Source organism: Hyaena hyaena, unplaced genomic scaffold (assembly GCF_003009895.1).
Source record: "Hyaena hyaena isolate Hyena2069 unplaced genomic scaffold, ASM300989v1 scaffold_388, whole genome shotgun sequence".
In the NCBI taxonomy this organism is placed as follows: Eukaryota; Metazoa; Chordata; class Mammalia; order Carnivora; family Hyaenidae; genus Hyaena; species Hyaena hyaena.
This window is the reverse complement of record NW_024081021.1, coordinates 1,454,169-1,467,806: the sequence shown is the minus strand read 5'-3', so window position 1 is coordinate 1,467,806 and position 13,638 is coordinate 1,454,169.

Sequence of the window (13,638 nt, the reverse complement as noted above, 5' to 3'; positions counted from 1 at the left end):
CTGAAAATACATATTTTTTATTTGTTTAATGTTCATTTATTTATTTTGAGAGACAGCATGCATGCAAGTAGGGGAGGGGCAGAGAGAGAGGAGAGAGAGAATCCCAAGAAGACACCATGCTGCCAGCACAGAGCCCAATGTGGGGGCTGAACCCACAAATTCGTGAGATCATGACTTGTGTGGAAATCAAAAGTTGGATGTTTAACCAACTGAGCTACTCAGACACCCCTGAAAATGTACTTTTTGAAAAACTTGCTGTGTGGGTTGCCTGGGTGGCTCAGTTGGTTAAGGATCTGGCTTAGGCTCAGTTATGATTTCATGGTTCCTGGCTTTGAGCCTCGCATCGGGCTCACTGCTGTCAACTCAGAGCCCACTTGGGATCCTCTGTCCCCCTCTCTTTCTGTCCATCCCTCTGTCATGCTCTCTCTCTCTCTCTCAAAAATAATAAACATTTTTTAAAAACTTGCTGTGGACTAAAACAAGAGGAATGGTGTCACGATGGTGAAAGAGCATAACGCAAAGATTTGGATGAGCTGAAAACCCTGGGCAAGAGACACTGGCGTAGGTCTCCCTAGTGGGTATGCCAAAAGAAATGAGATAAGGAACGCCTGTGGGTCTGTTCTTCCCATCACTCCATGTTGCCATCACTCAGAATCCCCACCTGTCTGACCACTGACTGATAGAATACTCTAAAACACCAAATCGACCAGGTCATTTTTATCTTGTCTTTCTCTGAATGTGTTACCAGTTAACCACATTGCATGAAAACAGCTTGTTTGATGTAACGGAATGTCGTTTCATTTCTGTTCTGGATCAGTAATTCCAGGGAGTGTGCATCCCAATGGGATACATTACTTTTTGTTGCTAGTGTATTATACTGGCAATGCATAATATATCACAGTTAATATTCCGCTACGTGTTTTGTGCCTGTTGTATCCCTGGACAACTTTCCACATCGGTGCATATAAATCGCATCATCTGTAAAATGGAAACATGATAGTCATGAAGAGTAATTTAGTTAATACTTATAAATAACCTAGAACAATGTCTGGCATATAGTAATTGTTTAGTGAATATGAACTATGGTTATTCCATTGTACAGGTGTTCCATAATTTGCATAATTTATTGATGGGCATGTAGGTTGTTGCCGATTTTTCCCTATTACAGATAATATGGAATTAAACAATCTTATACATGTATCTTGATACATATAAATATTACTAGGAGAAACTCCTAGAAGTGGAACTACTAGATCACAGAAAATGTATTGTGTGCCAGTCATGTATCTATCGCTCTCAGCCAAAGCCCATCCTCCAATCCTCTGCTTTATACCCTGGTGTGGGAATCTATAAACTGCCTTTCCCAGACTGCTTTGCTTGCTGACCCCTTTTCGGTTTCTTCCAGGAAAATATTGCCCAATCAGGGGCTCCTGGGTGGCTCAGTTGGTTAACCCTCTGACTTCGGCTCAGGTCATTATCTCATGGTTCATGGGTTCGAGCCCCACATCAGGCTCTGTGCTGAGAGCTCAGAGCTTGGAGCCTCTTTCAGATTCTGTCTCTGTCTCCCCTGCTCATTCTCTCTCTCTCTCACTCAAAATAAACATTAAAAAAATTTTTTTTAAGACATTGCCTAATCAACCAAGTGAATCAATCAAATTGCATCAATTTGAATTCCCACCAACAGCATATAAAAGGGCCTCTTTCTGTACTTGTAAACTGTTGCTGCTGCTGCTGCTGCTGGAGGAGTTTAATACAACCGTAGGGCCCTAATCCACACCTTTCGAGCGAGAATGTAGAGGGGTGGGGCCTGGGCATCTATGTTTTCTAAGAGCATCACAAGTGATCTGCACAGACAACTATGAACACTGTTCTAGATCTTTGATTCCCAAAGTGTGCTCCCTAGATCACACCTGGGAGCCTGTTAGAAATGCAGAATTTCAAAAGCTGCATGTTAACAAGATCCCCATGGAATCCGCATGCACATTAAAGTTTAAGAAGGGCTGCTCTATAAAGGATGCTGTCAGACGAACAGCAACACATCAGGTTTTGTGGGACCTAAAGCTTATATAATTTGGGAAACCTTCTTTACCAAAAGTGAATACAAAATTACAAACTGAATATTTATTTACAATGGAGGAATAGGTCACAATAAAATACTAACTTCTACAAGCTGGAAATTTCACAAACATCACAAAATTCAGGAGGGAAAATGACAAAACATGTTTACTATTGAGCTGATAACACACATCTATAATATGTTTCTAAATTTTTAGCCATTGTATTATACAATTAACAATTTGTCCTATAATCTTTTTATCTATAGAGAGGTAATTCAGTCTCCGAGAAATGTTTTCCTTAAGACTGATAATTTAGAAAAGGGTTTTTTTTCAGCTTCCAACTTGTTACAGTGTCATGTCAAATCTTCAGAGTTGTGTCAGATCTGGAATAAGCTCTCTCCAGTGTCTTTCAGCTGTGATCTACGAGAGTCATGGCAGGTCATGTTTCTTCTGCAGTCGCTAATTTTAAATACTTTGCATCAATGGCACTTGTTAACCTTTCCGTAGTCCGTGTCTTTGTGTGAACCATGACTTCCATCTTTCTTCTGCCTTTCTTATTTCTTTTTATAAATTAAAAAAAAAATTAATGTTTCTTAATTTTTGAGAGAGATTCACAGAGCAGAAGTAGGAGAGGAGCAGAGGGAGAGGGAGACACAGAATCTGAAGCAGGCTCCAGGCTCAGAGCTGTCAGCATAGAGCCCGACGTGGGGCTCGATCCCACAAACCACAAGAGCATGACCTGAGTCAAAGTCAGATGCTTAACTGACTGAGCCACCCAGGCTCCTGTTTCTTCTGCTTTTCTATTCCTTGTCCTGGAATGTCCCAATTCATGTAAATTTCCATCTTCTGTTATTGTTTTATCGATATTTTCTTTACCACCATGCTCCTGTTTGTCTTTATGCTTTTGACCATCAAGATTTTTAGCTTCTGTTGTGATAAAATAAGAGTTTTCCACATTTCGAAGTTCCTGCTGGCCTCCTTCCTTTTCCAGGAGGATACATCCCTCCCCTCATATCTGAATTTTAGTATAATCAACCATTCCAAAAACTGATACAAATGAATGTGAAATTAAAGCATCTGCAGGAGTACATCAAATACATTTTTAGATTGTGTCTACAGGGTAACCAAATTACTCTTCTAACTACATCAATTGCCTTGCTGATGAATATAGGAGTTCTGTCACCAGAACCTTTGTTTCTTTGGGGCTTTTTGATGCACTGTATCAATACTACATGCTATTTCTGAAACCAGCAGAATTCATCTAGACAAGATGAGTCAGTTATGCTAAGACGTATTTTGAGAGGCATGAAACCTGCAACATCACAGACTTACTATTTGAAGTCCCAGTATTATGGTTTTTATTCCTACAAACACAGGCTTTCTGGTAAATTCTATTTTGAGCACTTGTAATTTAAAAAAGAGAGAGAAAACAGTATGTTTATAATGGTATATGCTGCACTACTGAATATATTCTTGATGGAAGAATATTTCCTTTTTTTTTTTTTTTTTTTCCTTTTTTGGCTTCATTGAGAACTGAATCCTCTATTTACTTTTACATGTTTGATGACTGAAAGAATTTTCAACAGACCAGCTTCTGGCTCTGCAACATTTTTTTTTATGTTTTATTTATTTTTGAGAAAGAGAGAGAGTGAGCATGAGCAAAGGAGGGACAGAGAGAGAGGGAGACATAGTTTCCGAGACAGGCTCCAGGCTCTAAGCTGTCAGCACAGAGCCTGACGCGGGGCTCGAACCCACAAATTGTGAGATCATGACTTGAAGTCAGATGCTTAACCAACTGAACCACCGAGGTGCCCCTGGCTCTGTACATTTTAAGCATTGTTTTCCTCTCACTCCCCACAGTGCCAAGTATTGTAGGAAAAGTTTATTCTATGACACCAGCTATGGCTTTGCATCTTCATGCCACAGTAGCAACTAAACCAGTGCAGCAGGTGGTAGAAATATTCCTGGAGGCCACACCGACACCAGAACGGCAAACTATAGTGTAACTCTATCCAGAAGTAACTATAGACTGCATAAAGACATATCATTAAACTCAAACTCAACAGTTGCCCGATTCAACTTCCGTGTATCTGGATCCCAGAAATGCCTGGCCAACACCTGGGGTATTGTAATGAAGGTGGGGAGTAGAAAGAGGCAGCTGTCTTAACCAATTTCAGTCAAGACGTCTTACTTTTAAAACTTTATAAAAATAGATAGCCACGTAGAGGCCTTTGATGGGGCCCCTCCTAGGGCTTTTGAAGGAGCTATACAAGCAAAGAGCCCTGAAGCTGAAGCTTCATTAAGTTCATGGTCAATCTGTCCTTGTAGAGGAGCACATAAGATCAAAATGAGAGAAATATCTTCACAGATCACTAGTAGAGCCCCCTTGTCATGAAGATTGGGAAACTGAGGCCCTCCGAGGTTGCCTCACTTCTCCATGACCACACTTCTGGTTAGTAACAGTTAGTAACCAGAGAATCTGGACTCCAAGTCCAGGGCTCTTTCTCTAGAGTGCATGTAGCTTTGTGGGGTTGCCCCTGAAGGTCTTCAGACTTTGAGAGCTAAATTTATGCTCTGTGTGTATTGAACGAAATAAAGTGTTAGAAGAGGTATCACTCCAGATTTCACATAGGCCAAATACCAAATAAATACCCCTGACCTTGTGATCAGCCTCACAGCCTCTCACAAGGTACTTGCCAAGAGGGGTAGTTTGCCCGTCTATTGGATCTCACGTGACAAAGAAAAAAAATCTCTTTGACAAGTCATAGTCACAATACATTTGTTGACGAGATGTCATTTGATAGCCAAAATAGGCATTCTCTACCCCCAAAGAAAGAAGGATTACTGAATGCTGACACTAATGCTAGTGTTAGTCTATTACAAGTGTTTCATGCTGTGGCTTTATTCTGATTTGTGCCTTGAGATAAAGATTTAATATCCCTCATTTAAATTACAGTATCTATTGGGTTTTTATGGGCTGCAGTATGTTCCTATACTAACATTTCAATGCAGGCATTTCCGCCCTGAAGATTTATTTGGTCTGACAATTCACACGCATCACACAATGAAAACAGCTTAAACATCAGCTCTGTGGGCCATATTCCATTGCCCTTATGCAAAAATTATCGATTGAATGCCCCCCCCTCTGTGGCAGGCACTGTAATAGGAGAGGCATGTGACATTGGAGAAGGGATACAGAGATGGACGAGATGAGATGTTGGCCTTCATGGAACCCCTAGACAAGTGTCACCTGGCAGCCCGATGGTTACAGTGCAATATGGTAGAGTCTGAGAACATAGAGGAAGGGAACAGACATTCGGGCAGGGAGAGGGAGATTCAAGAAGGCTTTGGAGAGCTGACACCTGGGTTAATTCTCAAAAGACAACGCCTTCCAAAGAGAGAAGAGGAAGGCCATTCAAAGTAGATAGGCCAACAATGTGCAAACGGCTGGACTTGTGGAGGAGAACGTTCAGGAGACAGCCAGCAGTTTCTCTGGGCTACAGCCCAGGGTGCCTGGGAGCAGCGAGGGGCAGCTGGAGAAAAGTTGAAAAAAGTTGAAGAGTGTCATATCAGCCCAAGAAGGCTTTGTGTGCCCCGCTAAGGAGTTTGGACTCATTTCTGTAGAAAAGAGTAAGATTTGGGCAATGTAGTGACATAATCAGATCTGTGTTTAGAAAAACCAAGTAGAGGAGGCATGAGTCACAATGCTGTGTGGCAAAGGGCCTGAGCTTATGGGCATCAAATCCCGATGATCGAAGAACAGCCTCCACCGGCAAAGAATCTCACGAGGTATCTTCTGACAACCGTCTCACGTGGACGTCTGAAACTAGAAACATCAGGGCTGAGTAACCAGCCTAGAGGGCCCCCCGCCCCGCCATCTTTCATGCCGCAAGCCACGATTCACAACATGAAGTTCTCAGATCATTTCCATAAACAAATAAGACATGTGCACAGATGACCTATATCTGATCCCGTCCTCTTATTCCAGCCTAGTGATGTCATGCATCATCCACTTTGTTTTTTTTTGTTTTTTGTTTTTTTTTTTTATGATCAATGAGGCTGGATCTAAGTGGGCCAATAAGTCTGAACCTTAGAGATAATGATGACGTAAGAAGCTTGGGACCTAAAACCCCTCCCTTAGGCCAAATAGGAAAACACAGAAATGCACTGGCCCAGGCTCAGGCCACCAAGCACCCAGTAATACCCTGCATGCAGAGTTCACTGGTAAAAGCTGGATTGGAGGGAAAATGGTTAAAGTATAGGACAGATGGGGGGCTTCCGTTTCCTTCCCAAATCTACACCTTGGGGCCTGAGCCCTTGGCATGCCTAGGGTGAATGTGTCCTTAGAACTGACTGCAAGTCTGCTCTCTCAGCCTTTGGAAGGAATGAGGTCTACGGTGGGGATCAGGAAAAGAGACTTTCCTGCTCCTTCCTCTGTAGAAGAGAGAAAGAGGGGAACAGAGCCCTTAGCTCTTGAGTCCAGGCAGTGAAAGCCTAAGAAGAACCCAAAGGTCTTGCCTTAGTCACAGCTATCATCATCAGTCAGTGGTCAAAGAGGTCCGAGCAAAAGAATGGGGAAAGACAGTAACAATCCCCTTTATGGTGAGAGGGCCAGACATGTTTGGGGGAAGGCAGTTTGCCAAATAAGATACAGAATTCACAGTTAAATTTGGATTTCAGATAAACAGCACATCATCTCGTAGTATAAGAACATCCCAAATAGTGCATGGGGACATGCACCAAAAGATGTGTCCTGTGAAACTAGACGTCCTATACTTTTATGTGATAAATCGGACAATCCCAGTGACAGACTCTTCCTTTCTGGCCTAGGTATTCACAGCCCCACATCTGAACTCGAAGCCCAGAGTTCTAGACACAGAGAACTTTACAAGCACGTGTACTGTCAGCTTAAATTTCTTCAGGATGAGAGCAAGGAGACACAGAGAATTGTAGTAATTGGCCCAAGTCGTGCTGCTGATTAATGGCAGACCAGGGAATAAAACACATCTATAGATCCTACTATCGTGTTCTTTCTCTTCGGCCACCCTAAGTCCCCTTTGTCCCCTCCGTCCCTTGGCTCACCAGCTCCTAAATTAGATGAAAATTCTCTCAGGGCAGAGAGAATTATTTTTTAATACCTTCTCCCAACGCCTAACACAATGCTTTATGAGCCCTGGCAGCGCCATCGATATCGTGGAGTGGCAGGCCGTGTGGCGAAATTACCTGGATCACTGCCACCTCTCTCCTCTCCACTCACACCTTCTGCGTTCTCCCTGTGAAGCCGTCTTGAGGGCTGCTGGGAAGTTGGCACAGCCTCCAGGCAGGTGTGAAAACGGTCCTAGCCCTCCGGAGAGGCCGTGAAGTATTTTCTGGAAAATACACAGCCTTTGGGAAAAATCCTCTCTACTGAGGTAAAGGGGTTCAAGGAAAACACAGCTGAGCCCCGCTAGCTTCTGTGGAAGGCAGTCGTATTTTAATCAGGAGCTTCCTCTTCCTCCATAGCAAACCTTTGCCCAGAGCTGCCAGCCAGGAACCAGCTGGACTTCGAGGATTTCTCTCTCCTTTCCCTTGCCTCCCTCTTGTGGACAAGTGGGCACGCAGTTACTACAATGGACATGAGGAGGCGAGAAGCCCATAAACAGCCGCACAGACTGATCCATGTCTCTTGTCCAGCCAACCCTTGACAACTTGGCCAAGTGGGGTGATCTTCCCTGCCCTCCGTTACTTCTCACAAACCACACCACATTGCCGTCTCCGTGCTCCCAGCGCCCTGATCGCCTTTCCTCTCCACACCCTCTCCCAGCTTCCGTCTCCCTGTTCCTGACTTCCCTCCGCCATAACCCAGCCGAGACTTAGGCTTGTTGGAATCCCTGTGCCCGGAGCAAGCAAGTCCTTACTCTTCCAGGAAACAAGTTGCTTCTTCACACAATCTATTTTTTTAAGGTTTTATTTTTAAGCAATCTCTACACTCAACATGAGGTTTGAACTCAACCCAGAGATCAAGAGTCACATGTGCTACCAACTGAGCCAGCCAGGCGCCCCAAACACAGTCCTAAGCAGGATGTTGAGATGCTTCATGAGGATAATAATAGCATTAATTTAGCGCTTTACAAGTATATGCTCCTTTTACTAAGGACTTGAAACCCATTGTCTCATTTACATTCATGATCTTCGCAGCAAACCAGTGAGGTACATTTTGTGTTTGTACCCATTGTACAGGCGAGGACACCGAGGTTAGGAACCACTGAATGATGCACAGAAGCTGGCAGAACTGGGACTCAGATTCGGAAAATCGGACACTAGACTCCAGAAAGCCCTGCCCAGTCGGACTTTCTGCAGTAATGGAAATGTTCTACATTGTCCAGTATATGGGAGGCACCAGCCACAAGTAGCTACTGACAACTTGAAATATGATTACAGCAACTAAATTTTAGGTTTTATTTAATTTCAACTTAAGTAGTCACAGATGACTAGCGGCTCCTTCAGTGAACAGTACAGCTTAGAATATAACCCCTTAGTCATTCCAGTTACTTACGTTCCTCTTCCCTATGCATATACTTACATGCTTACCCTGGATGGGTCAGGGAGACCTTTGGTTCACATCATTCCCTTGGCCCTCACCCCACAGAGTAGACTCTGCCTAGAACACTGATAATTGCCTTATGTCTTCTTTGATGCAATAAGGCCAGGAGAAGCAAACTGATGATGTAAGAGATGGGGGCTCTTCTCCCTTTGCTACCGGTGACATGTGGCTTACTTCCACTGGGCCTCAGTTTCTGCCTCTTCATGAAGATAGAGCTGTACCCCATGATCTCCAAGATGGCGTCCAATTTTTTTTTTTAATATTTTTTTATTTATTTCTAGGAGAGAGAGAGAGAGAGAGACAGCGTGAGCAGGGGAGGGTCAGAGAGAGAGGGAGATACAGACTCTGAAATTGGCTCCAGGCTCTGAGCTGGCAGTCAGCACAGAGCCCGATGCGGGGCTCGAACCCACGAACCGCGAGATCATGGCCTAAGCGAAAGTCGGACGCTTAACCGACTAAGCCACCCAGGCGTCCCGATGGCGTCCAATTTTAACATTCTGCAGTTGGAAAGCCCTTCGCAGACCCCCCTCTCTGGCTCTCAAGGGCGGCGCATTTTAAAACAAGAGCCCCAGGTGATGAGTCTGGCACCAACAGTGATTACCTGAAGAAACAGTCAGCAAGCATGCTTGATTGTGCACATCCGACACCCCGCAATATAGGGGGTTCTTTTTTTAGAACCCTAATCAGAGATTCCATTTGCATAATTAACATCTTTAGGAATAATTACAAATGACACATCTGTTCACTATCACCCCCTCCTCGGCAAACTATGTGTTATAAACACAGTCGCTTCAGCTCTGTAAACACTTGGGGCCTGTCCTTTGCTTTTCGTGTTAGTCACTTTCCACCTTGGTGAGAACCCTGCGGGCCTTATCCCTGCGTGGTTCCATCCCTTCTGCCAGTGCTGCTCAAACAAGTTTGGGACCTGCTTGCAATACCTACCCATTTTGACTGGCCGCAGATCATGAGTTCTTGATCTTGGCTCCCTGGACAAAGGCTTTAGAGCAGTCATGAAATTTTATGAAATTCTGGGTGTATATAGTTACACATGTACATTCTGGGGAGAGGGCTCATGGCTTCCAGTAGCATTTCAACGGGTGTCCCCTGATCCAAACAATAGTGAAGAATCACATACTATTTGATTCCGTTCATATGGAAACCCAGAAGCAGGAAAGTAGATTAGCTGTTTCTTCAGGTAGAGATGGAGGAGGGGGGCAGAATGGTGGGAAGTGGGGGTAGGTAACAGCAGAAGGATATGACGTTTCATCTTGAGGTGATAAAAGTATTCTAAAATTGACTATGGTGGTTACACCTATCTCTGAATATACTAAAAACCACCGGATTGTACACTTTAAATAGGGTATGCATCATATTATAATGTATGGTATGTGAATTTCGACTCACTAAAGCTGTTTTAAAAAAAAATAGTTAAGGGGCACCTGGGTGACACAGTCGGTTAAGCATCAGCTTCGACTCAGGTCATGATCTCATGGTTCGTGAGTTCAAGCCCTGCGCTAGGCTCTGTACTGACAGCTCAGAGCCTGCAGACTGTTTCGGACTCTGTGTCTCCCTCTCTCTCTGCCCCTTCACGTTCATGCTCTGTCTCTCTCTCAAAATAAATAAACTTTAAAAAAATAGTTAAGATTCCTGCTTAGAGAAAGGGGCCATAGACTGTGAGCGCCCTTAATGACACTGGGCCCTTTCTGTTCCCAGAAAGCCTTGGGTGGTACCAAGCATAGTTCTTTTTTGGAAGTGAAGGTCAGTTTTATGTGGTGCCTCCCATGGGATATGATTTAATGGTATCAGGAAGGCCCCCTAGGCCAATGTTTCTCAAACCTTAATGAGCACATGCGTTAATTGGTGATCTTGTTAAAATGCAGATTCTGATTCAGTAGTTTTGGGGTGGGCCCAAGATTCTCCCGGCGGCCCAGTGAACACACTACGAGTAATAAGGCACTAGACCAAAACCATGTCAGCATCTTGTCGCCTCTCCTTATCGTCATGCAACCTAACTACTTACGACAATACTTAATTTCCTGAGGTATATACAGCCCTGGGTGCACTTTATTCCTGACTAGGACTATCTCCCCAACTAATTTCTCGGTTGTCTTGCTCCAGTGAACTAAGCTGAACAACATCGAATCCTCAAGGGCCCCCTTTATCTTCCTTTCAAGACAAAGCCAGGTACAGGCCCGGTCCGTTCATTAGTTCTATTTCCCCGCAGCCCCATACTGGCCCAATTTCGCCCTTAGAATGAGGTTGTCTCTCACAAAAGGCAGACCTAGCTCAACTAGAACTTGGAAAAAAGAAGTCATTCCATCTCTGTTTCCTAAATGTAAACTTCCTTTCACTCATCCCACTAAATGTTTTGCTTCCCCAGCACTGGATAAAGAAGCATGGGACCCAGAAGCCTATTTTGAACCAAAGGGGTATTCGTATGAAGGGAGAAGGCTGTGGGCGGTCCATCTGAAGCAGGTTTCCTCCGGAACCAACAAGGACCCCTTCACTAATCTTATTCAAGTAGAACAACATCAGAGGTGCTATAGCAAGGATTGAGTGATTTAGTAAATTGAAAAAAATGGCCATAATATTGTGTGACAACTCTCCTCAAGGGGTGGAGTCTGTTTCTCTGCCTTGAATCTGGGCTGGCCATTATGACTTGTTTTCACCAATAGAATGTGGTAGAAGTTCCAGAGCCCAGCCCTCAGGAAGCTTTGCAACCTCCTCCCTCTTGAAACTGCCTTGAGAACACCACATAAGGAAGCCAGTCTGGCCACTAAGAGGCCGTGTGGAGAAGAATGGTCCCAGCGCAGCCAACAGCTGGGACCATTTCCCAGAACACAAATGAGGCCATCTTGGATCCCCCCATTCAATACAGCCACATAAGTGAGATTAAAAAACAAACAAACAGCAGAGGAGCCACTCAGCCACCCGAGAAGTGTGGAAAATAATAAATCACTGTTGTTTTCAGTCACTACATTTTGAGATGGTTTGTTAGGCAATCGTAGATAACAATCCCACTAAACTAGGTGGGATGCTGGAATAGATCATCTAGAGATGATCCTCAAATGTGACTCTGTGTTTTAAGTAATGGGGGGGGGGGTTGAAGAGGGAGTTGATTAAGCTCCGATCAAGCCTTTTCTTCTGTGTATCTACAGCTCTATTCTCCATTCACACGTCTGGTTACTGCACGTGCTTTTGTTGCTGATCTGCCATGTGAGAAAAAACAGTGAATGCCCCCCACTGCAAAAGGCCTCTTCACATGTTTAATGACACTACACTTACATAACTATACAAAACTAGTACAACAGTGTGTCTTGCTTGAAGTGCAGCAAGGTTGTACGTATGCAAGGTGCTAGAGTCCCATCCCATCTCCCCTCTGCCATGAAGGGCTATGCCTGTGGGCTTCGGGATTTAGATGGGCTAACACAGGATTTAGGGGACCAACATGGGGTGCCTCAGAGAAGAGACAGGAAAGCAAGGTGACAATGGCAAGGACGGGGAAGTCTTCTCCACACCCTGACTTCAAACCCGTTGCAAAGGACTAATTTTGAACCTCAAAAAAAAAAAAAAAAGGAATGATACCAGAGCTGAAGGAAGAATTTGAGGAAATCTAGGCACACACGTGCTGCTTTAGAGCCCAGGAGATGGAGCTGGGGACAGGGTCTCTCTGCCCTTCCTCACCCTGCCCCAACTCTAACATGCATGCAAAGCAGCTTTGACCTCCCTCAGAAGGGAAGACTACGGGGGTGCTTACTCGGGCCCCATCGTCACCGAGAGCCCAGACATCCGATACAAGGGTAAGGGCCCCTGACAAAGGAGTTGACACACAAAATGAGCTGCCAAGAGGTGCCAACACTTTGGGGACCTCCTTGAGATAACTAGGGGAGCCTCTGGGGAGAAGGAGAGGAGGTCCAGCGTGAGCAGCTGGGGCTCCACCTGCAGCATCAAAGGGAATGTGTCCAAACATGCACACACAGGCTGGTTTATGCAGTGGGAGTAAGATCTTTTTCAGTTTCTCCTCCTGATTTGTCAGAGGCTCCCACGACCTGCACAGATGTTCTGATATCACCCAGGTGCTTTGTACCTCCTTCCTTTTTCAGGAGCCGGCTTTCTACAGCTGTTTTAGGTGAGGTGCAAAACGAAGCTAACTTCCCAAGCTGGGTATATATTTCAACTAAGTTTGAAGATAAAGCTATGGAATGCAAGTCTGGAGCTCAGAGGAGCAACTTTGGACTTCTCTTCCAGCTACTTCCCTATTGTCTATTTATGGCAGCATATATAGAGATGTCATATATAGATATAAAGAGAATATAGAAAAATGCTAATCCAGGCACTAGTTTACCTCAAGTAGGATACAGATGGCATTATATTCTTATTTCAAGAGGGGAAATACAACCATATGTATTAAGGACCAGGTTACAGAGAAGAAACCCAATTGACCTGATTCAACTAGCTTTTTTGTTAAGTCTTGTCATATTGGATTCCTATAGCTTGTTCCTTTTTTAATCCAACCATTAGGGGCAAGCCATATAAACTATTTTTAAGTGCCCAGTTCACAAATTTGGTACTTTGGTAATAGCTAATGATATTGAAGCAAGGCTTACCTTGTAACCCCACAATTCCATTCTTAGGTTACATATTCTGAAAAGAAAATCTCGTACCTAGGCCTGACAAGGCCTCAGCAGGAATACGTATCCAAGCATGGTTTGTAGTAGGGAAAAGCATGTTTATCAATAGGGGAGAGTGAAATAATTTGGAAAGCAATACAATGCCAAGGTTAAAATAATTGGGCTAAATGTATTGGTATCAGCATGGATAAATTGCAATATAATGTCCAATACAAAAGATGTTAAAAGGATACTTAGAGAAAACCCACAAGGGTTACTATTAAAAGCCCATCCCCAAAGAGGCCTACATATTCTTTCTGTATATATATCTACCTAGTGAAAATAATTTTAATGAACAAGAAAGATAAATTCGATTATTGTGACATCA